Source organism: Acipenser ruthenus, chromosome 32 (assembly GCF_902713425.1).
Source record: "Acipenser ruthenus chromosome 32, fAciRut3.2 maternal haplotype, whole genome shotgun sequence".
NCBI classification, from domain to species: Eukaryota; Metazoa; Chordata; class Actinopteri; order Acipenseriformes; family Acipenseridae; genus Acipenser; species Acipenser ruthenus.
Window position 1 is genome coordinate 3,112,468 of NC_081220.1, and position 8,338 is coordinate 3,120,805.

Here is an 8,338-nt window from a genome sequence, read left to right on the forward strand (position 1 = left end):
ACAGCTGAGGAACCAATGGAGAAGAGCAGAACAAAGTCAGAAGGAGGGACTCAATCTCTTACAAAGGGTCATAAAAGATAAGCTTGCAACATTGCGCAGAGCTGAGCGCCTACGGAAACGCTACAAAAAGAAGGAGCGTGCGAGAGCTAACTTTTATAAAGACCCATTCAAATTTGTAAAGAAGTTATTCACCAGTTGGAAGAATGGCACACTAAAAGCATCTAAGGTTGAGCTGGAGAGATATTTGGAGGAAACACATACAGATTAAAAAAGGCAGGAGCCTATGTCAATTCCGTCAGACATCCCACCTATCAATCCACCAGAATACCAAATGGAGGACTGTGCACCTAAGTGGAAAGAAGTAGAGCAAGCTGTGAAAAAAGCAAGGGCTTCATCATCTCCAGGGCCTAATGGAGTTCTGTACAGAGTGTACAAGAGTGCTTCAGGAGTTCTACGAATTCTGTGGAAATTGATGAAAGTGGCAAGGGAAAAACAGGTTGTACCAAGAGCATGGCGCCGAGCAGGTGAAGTCTTTATACCTAAAGAAAAAGATTCTACAAGCATCAGTCAGTTTCGTCCCATTTCCATATTAAATGTAGTAGGCAAGATTTTCTTCAGCATTATTGCTCAGAGATTGTTAACTTAACCTATTAAAGAACTGCTTCATTGACACTTCAATACAAAAAGAGGGCATTCCAGGTTTCCCAGGTTGCTTAGAACACATCAGTGTGATCTGGCAACAAATTCAATCAGCTAAAAAGGAGAGGAAGGAGCTCCATGTGACATTCCTGGATTTGGCTAATGCATATGGTTCAGTGCCACATGAACTACTTTGGGCAGCATTTGATTTTTTTAGTGTACCGATGACAATAACAAATTTAGTGAAAGCCTATTTTGGAGATTTGCAATTCAGTTTTTCAACTTCAGAATTCAGCACTACATGGCAATGCCTAGAGGTTGGAATAATGGCAGGATGCACCATTTCTCCACTGGCTTTTACCATGGCAATGGAAGTAATCATTAGGGCATCAAAATGGGTAGTAGGAGGAGAGCGCTTGGCTTCTGGAATGCGACTACCACCAATTCGAGCATACATGGATGACATGACAACCATGACTACAACAGTAGCCTGCACTAATCGATTATTGGGCAAATTAACCAATAACATTGAATGGGCACGAACGCAATTCAAGCCCACTAAATCAAGGAGCATCTCTATAATTAAAGGCAAAGTAGTAGATAAAACATTCTTCATTAATGGTGAGGCAATACCAACAGTGTCTGAGAAGCCAGTGAAGAGTCTTGGGAGATGGTACGACGGGGATCTAAAGGACACAGTTCGTGTGGGAGAAGTTAGACAACAAGCAGTGGGAGGGTTGAAGAGCATAGACAGCTGCGCTCTACCAGGTAAACTAAAACTCTGGTGCTTTCAGTTTGGTCTACTGCCGAGGTTGCTATGGCCACTGTCTGTGTACGAGGTTTTTTTGAAAACAGTAGAGAAGCTGGAAGCTTTAATCAGTTCATACATCAGGAAATGGTTGGGAGTTCCACGTTGCCTCAGCAGAGTGGGACTTTATGGTAAAGGAATACTGCAGCTACCAGTCTCTGCTCTAACCGAGGAGTTTAAGTGCGCCAAGGTCAGACTGGAAATGACATTAGTAGAGTCACGCGATAAATGCATAAGGGAGGCAGCACCTGTGTTGAAAACTGGAAGAAAGTGGGCGGCAAAGAAAGCTGTGGAAGATGCAAAGGCTGCCCTTCGAATTGGTGATATCATGGGGCAAGTTCAGCATGGAAGAGGGGGTCTTGGTTTCAGTTCAGCTCCTCCTACATGGCACAAGGCAGCCCCAGCTCAAAGGAGGAAGCTGGTAGTCAACGAGGTGCAAAAGCAGGAGGAGAGGATGAGGTGTATAAAGGCCATTTCCCAGGCCAAGCAGGGAGAATGGATGAGATGGGAGAGTGTGGAACAACGCAAGATTGGCTGGCAAGACCTATGGTCAATGGAACAGAGTAGGATCAGTTTCCTCATCAGGTCAACATATGATGTTCTCCCATCACCACAGAACCTAAACCTCTGGGTAGGAGAGGATCCCTCATGTCCTTTGTGTTCATCACCTGCAACATTAAGGCACATTTTGACAGGATGTAAGGTGGCTCTTAGCCAAGGACGGTTTACTTGGCGCCATGACCAGGTGCTGCGATGTTTGGCCTTAGCATTGGAAGACAAGCGTAACATGACCAATAAGTTGTCACCTGTTCCATCAAAACATTACACACAAAAGACAACATTCCTCCGCCCAGGAGAGCAACCACCAGGAAAAGGTGTTAAAACCAATCCTCTCCCAGGACAACTGGAAGCTGCTAGAGACTGGAAAATGCTGGCAGATGTTGGTCAACGGCTTATTTTTCCACCTGAGATTGCCACCACTAACCTTTGACCAGATATTGTCTTGTGGTCTGGATCAGCACACCTTGTTCACCTGGTAGAGTTAACAGTGCCATGGGAGGATGCTGTAGATGAGGCGTATGAGAGGAAGAAACTGCGGTATGCTCAACTAGCCACTGAAGCGGAACAGCGAGGATGGAGAGTTCGGGTTTACCCAGTGGAAGTGGGTTGTCGAGGATTTGTGGCACACTCTACAGCCCGGTTTCTCAGAGACGTCGGATTCAGTGGCCAAGAGTTGCGTCGCACAGTGAAGAACTTATCTGAAGCAGCAGAGAGGAGCAGCAACTGGCTGTGGTTGAGACGGAAAGATTCTGGCTGGGGATCTCAAGCACAATAGAAAGAAAGAAACGCTGATGTACAGGTAAGTAAGCTGGGCTGAGTTGAGTGGGGGACGGAGGGGGTTGATGCTGGGACGCCAGAATCCAGAGATGTACCCTACTTAGCTCAATCCAGACGGTTGTCATGCTGATGCGCTGGGGAGGCCGCACTTTAGTTGATCCCCGGAGCCAGCATCGCAGCCGTTGTGTGTGCTGATGCGCCAGGGAGGCAAAATAAGCTGATCCCTGGAGCCAGCATTACACTTCAGCCATTAACACCAGCCAGAAGGATATCTACATCATCATATGGAAGGAAACGTAAATGGATGGAGACACATATGGATCACATTAGTTTACTGTAAAGCTACGTCTTAGTTGGTGCTTATCTTGGCGAGAGCCAAGTTCAAATCAGCATGAAGTTTTAACATCTACTCCCGTGTAATGGAAATCATAATTACCCCTCGACCACAGTCTGCACAAGTTTAGTAAGGATGCGTGACTGTCAGCTAGTTAAATAATCAGTAGCTGATCAGCCACGCATCCTCACAAGGTTTTAAAATGCAAAAACAACAACAAATAACAATTGGCTTTCGCCGCAATATAAATAAATAACAAACTGGGGCAGCACCGGGCCAAAGGTGGAGGCCACAGTGGGATGTCCTCCTCCCACCCAAACAGCTGTAGCATCCCGGTGGACCACGCACAGGCCGGTTTCTCCAGCCAAGGACATTTTGGGGGTGGTCTCTAGACCTCCCCCCCCTTCTTCATGGCCGGCAGCTCCCCTTCATGGGGCTCCAGCCACAGTATTTCCTGCCGCATGGCAGGACTGGTAGTGACCCCAGGTGAAGCAGAGCCCCCGGCGACCCCAGGCGAAGCAGGACCCTCTATGACCCCAGGCGAAGCAGTACCCTCGGGAGGCAACGGCAGCAGCAGCGGACCCTCGGGAGGCGACGGTAGCAGCAGCGGACCCTCGGGAGGTGACGGCGGAGGCAGTAGCCGCCATGGCAGGCATCCTTTTGCGGTGCGAGGCAGGCATCCTTGGGCGGTGCGAGGCAGGCCTCCATGGGCGGTGCGAGGCAGGCATCCTTGGGCGGTGCGAGGCAGGCATCCTTGGGCGGAGCGAGACAGGCATCCTTGGGCGGAGCGAGGCAGGGCAGGAGCAGTCCTTCCCATTGCAATCGAGGTGAAACCAGCAGGTATTCACCCTCTGCTGGTGGAGGTGGGAGTGGTAAGCCGTCCTCCCACGTTGATTGAAGCGGAACCAGCAGGTATTCACCCTCTGCTGGTGGAGATGGGAGCTGCAAGCAGTCCTCCCATGGCTCCTGCTGCTCTGCTCCTGGCTGTGGATACAGAGGCAGCTCCTGCTGCTCTGCTCCTGGCGGTGGAGGCAGTGGCGAGGGCTCCTCTCCCTCTGGCGTTAGAGATGTCCGCGCTGTGACCTCTCCCTCTGGCACTGGAGACGGCAGTGATGGCTCCTCCCTCTGACGCTGGAGATGGCAGCGGCGGGGCTTTTCCAGATGGAGCTGGAGAGACCTGCCATATCTGCAGCCAGGTAGCGAATTACTATGTATGCAACGTCCGGGAGGGACACTGGGCGGTGTTGCTTTTCCCAGTCTTCCCATCGCTCTCCATCTCTGTGGCAGCAGTGTGGAGTAGTGGTTAGGGCTCTGGACTCTTGACCGGAGGGTTGTGGGTTCAATCCCAGGTGGGGGACACTGCTGTTGTACCCTTGAGCAAGGTACTTTACCTAGATTGCTCCAGTAAAAACCCAACTGTATAAATGGGTAATTGTATGTAAAAATAATGTGATATCTGTATAATGTGAAATAATGTATAATGTGATATCTTGTAACAATTGTAAGTCGCCCTGGATAAGGGCGTCTGCTAAGAAATAAATAATAATAATAATAATAATCTCTGGCCCACAGGAGGTTGATCACATCAGGGAGGGCCTCTTCAGCATTCCTTCCAGGCTTCACCAGCCAGCCCCAGATTCCCTCAGAGGAGAGTGGTTTTGTCTGCCTCTGAGCCATCGGGACCTCTCCCCCTGATGCCGGACGCTCAGACTCCTCCATCTCCTGCCATGCATGGCTCTGGCTGAGTGGAAGATACCTGACCTCGCCACACAGGAAACACCACCATTCCTCATCCAGACAGGCCAGGCAAAGATCTGGCGTAGTAGAGATGCGATGGGACCTGTGACCGGCCCCGCGCTGTTGTTGATGCGCCTTCTGCTGCTTTCTCCTGCGGCTTCTTCCCATTTTTTCCCCCCAAAACAAAACAAAACAAAACACACTTTGAAAAAAATCCCCGCAGTATTCCTGGCCGGACGCTTGTCGGCACTGTCATCCCGCTTCTGACACCACGTGTGACAGGATGGCTCAGTGATGACGTCAGACCAGAAACACAGACTCAGGAAGTAGTGGGTGAGAGCTGAAACGCTACAGCGTTCAACTTCTTTTATTAAATAATAAACAAAAACAAAAGATTTGAACAAACAAAACACCAAACACTAAACAAAAAGGCACAAGGGCCAAACAAATAAACAAATAAGTATCATGCTGGTGTAAACCAGCACGCTTAGCAGTTGTTTTTAATAGTTTTAAGCTCTCCTTGCTCGCTCTCCCCTTGAGCATGGACAGCTGGAGACTTTTATATTGGGCGAGGGGTTAACTAGCTGTTAATTATCTTATTACCCCTCTGCCACAGTCTGCACGCGTTTCGAAAGGATGCATGACTGTCAGCTAGTTAAATAATCAGTAGCTGATCAGTCACGCATCCTCACAGGGTTTTAAATACAAAACAATAACAAATAACAATCGGCTTTCGCCGTACTATAAACATAAATCATAATATAAATAACACTCCGCCACACCATATTTTATGGAAATCAAAGAAAAAAAAACACATACAATAAAGCAGTTTTTTTTTTTAAAACCTCTTACAGCACTGACTATTGGATGCCATTTTTTAAAATATACATAAAACATAACAATTCTTAAATTAAATACAGTTATGGCCAAAACTTATGACTATTTAATCACATTAGTAATAATAACATTTGCCTAGCAAAATAAGATTGTAGTGGTGCACTGGGAGCAAATGTTTTAGTTTAAATTTTTTTGCAAAAAAAATTAAATTCTGCAGGAGAGAGCAAATTCTGTGACTTTGTCCGCGATCGTGGAATCCTGGAGGGACAAATTAAATTAACAAAGCACCCCTACATGTAGGCCACAAGCTGAGGCCAGAAAATATGCTTAGAAAATGAGTTTTGTTGCAACGGTCTGGGGTCTAAATTTTCTATACATTTTTGGATAGTCAATATTATACCTGAGCTTGTGTCAAGTTCTACTTCAGATTCGTTTTTTGTCACATCAAGGTCAAAGTATGCATGGTAGGGTGAAGAAGTGCTTTTTTGGTGCCTCCTGCTATGTTTGGTCTCCACTAGCTCACAAAGTGTTTGGTTCCCAGTGCTGAAATGGAGTGATAGAAATGAAGTGGAGTGATAGACATGTATACTGACTACAAATCAGTATACTGTAGACCCACTAGACCAGGGGTGTCAAACACAAGGCCCGTGGGGCCAAATAAGGCCCGCCTTTGTATTTTATCCGGCCCACACAAAGTTTACTCATTATAATGTCTGCTAAATAAACAAATAATAATGTAAAATGGCCTGACCCGGTTTGCGCTGTCAGCTGATTGTAGGAACGCCAATTCCCATCAGACTCTCTAAAATGAAATAAACAGAAAATGGCGCGTGCGTGACTGTTGATCATTTGATCATAGATATCTACTAAGGCAGTGTATTATGGGATGTGCATATGATCGTGCACTGTGCTCAGCGTATCCTGTTTTCTGCAACAGTCATACAGTGGTCAGAAACGTGTGACGCTCCAGCTCTCAAAAAAAAACAATAAGGAAGTCAGACTGTTTCAAAAAAGGTGGGAGACAAAATATTTTTTTGTCGAGCACAAAGAAAAACCAGATTTGCTTGGTATGTAAAGAAAGTATAGCGGTGATGAAGGAGTTCAATATAAGGCACCACTATGAAACTAAACATAGAAAAGTATGCCGATTTCCAGAAAGCCTTTGACAAAGTGTTGCATATAAGATTAATTCTCAAACTGAACGCAGTAGGGATTCAAGGAAATGCATGCACGTGGATTAGGGAGTGGTTAACAACAGAAAGTAATGATTAGAGGAGAAACCTCAAAATGGAGTGAGGTAACCAGTGGTGTACCACAGGGATCAGTATTAGGTCCTCTGCTATTCCTGACAGTTTATGATGACTCAGAAATGTCTTCATCTAGACAATGCGGGGAAGCTATAAAAAAAAAGGCCAACAAGATGCTCGGATATATTGTGAAAAGTGTTGAATTTAAATTAAGGTAAGTTATGTTAAAACTTTACAATGCATTAGTAAGACCTCACCTAGAATATTGTGTTCAGTTCTGGTCACCTCGTTACAAAAAGGATATTGCTGCTCTTATTGCCCATCTTTGTTCATGAAGTCTTTCAAACATATCGTGAATTGAATTCCAGCGAGTTTCGCATGACTGGATCAAGCGGTGTTGCTTTACCTGAAGCTGTATTTGTTTTTCTCCAGTGCTTTAATGGCATCAGTGCTGTGGTGGAAGTGTGCTACTAGGTGACTCCCTGCAGCAATAACACGATCAACACTACTGTTAGAAAAGCCGCCGTCATGTATGGCAAGCTGTAGTGTATGTTGAAAACAATTAACAGACACCCATGACACACCTTGGCGTGTTGGCAAGAATGATATTGCTTGCATTATCATGAACACATGCAAAAACACGGCCAACTAGACCCCATTTCTCAACTGCAGTATTCAGCCTTTCAGAAAGATTTTCCACTGTGTGTCGTTCAGGCGTGTTTTCTGTGTGTAATACAGCAGACTGAAACTCCTAGTTTTCAATGTAATGACATGTAATTGTGATGCAGTTTGTCATGAAGTGTACTTGCACACTCTTCATAGCGTTTCTCCACCGTGTGGTTATAATTTGCCTCAAAGACACACGGTATGCCGTCTCCTCAAAACCCATTCATTTGAGAAGTCCTGCACCTTCAATAAAACTTATTGGCAGCATGTCTTCAGTTACCATGGTGCACAAAAGCTGAGTTATTCTCTTCAGCCCGGGTTGTGCTGCTCTACGTGAATATTCAGAAACAGATGTTGTCAGCGTTGTTTGCTTCATGTCAACTTTATTTCCTGCTTCAACACAAGGGTGCTTAAGATTCAAATGATTTATCATTGTTCCAGTGCGGTTTGAATAACTAAGTTCTGCATTACATCATTTACATTTAACAGACGTCTCTTTAACTTTCTCAAAACGATTCCACACGCAGCTCCTTTTCAAACGATCCAGGTTAGCTAGCAGCTGATTCTCCTCCTTGAGCGCGCTGATGAAATCCCTGTCACGACACAGCAGGCAAAATAGTATTTACGTCACATCATTTTATGCATGTATGCGAGACGTATTTATGTAGTTTTTACTCTAGTTTAAACTAATTATATATACAGTAAACATATAAGAACATGTTATAGTTTAAA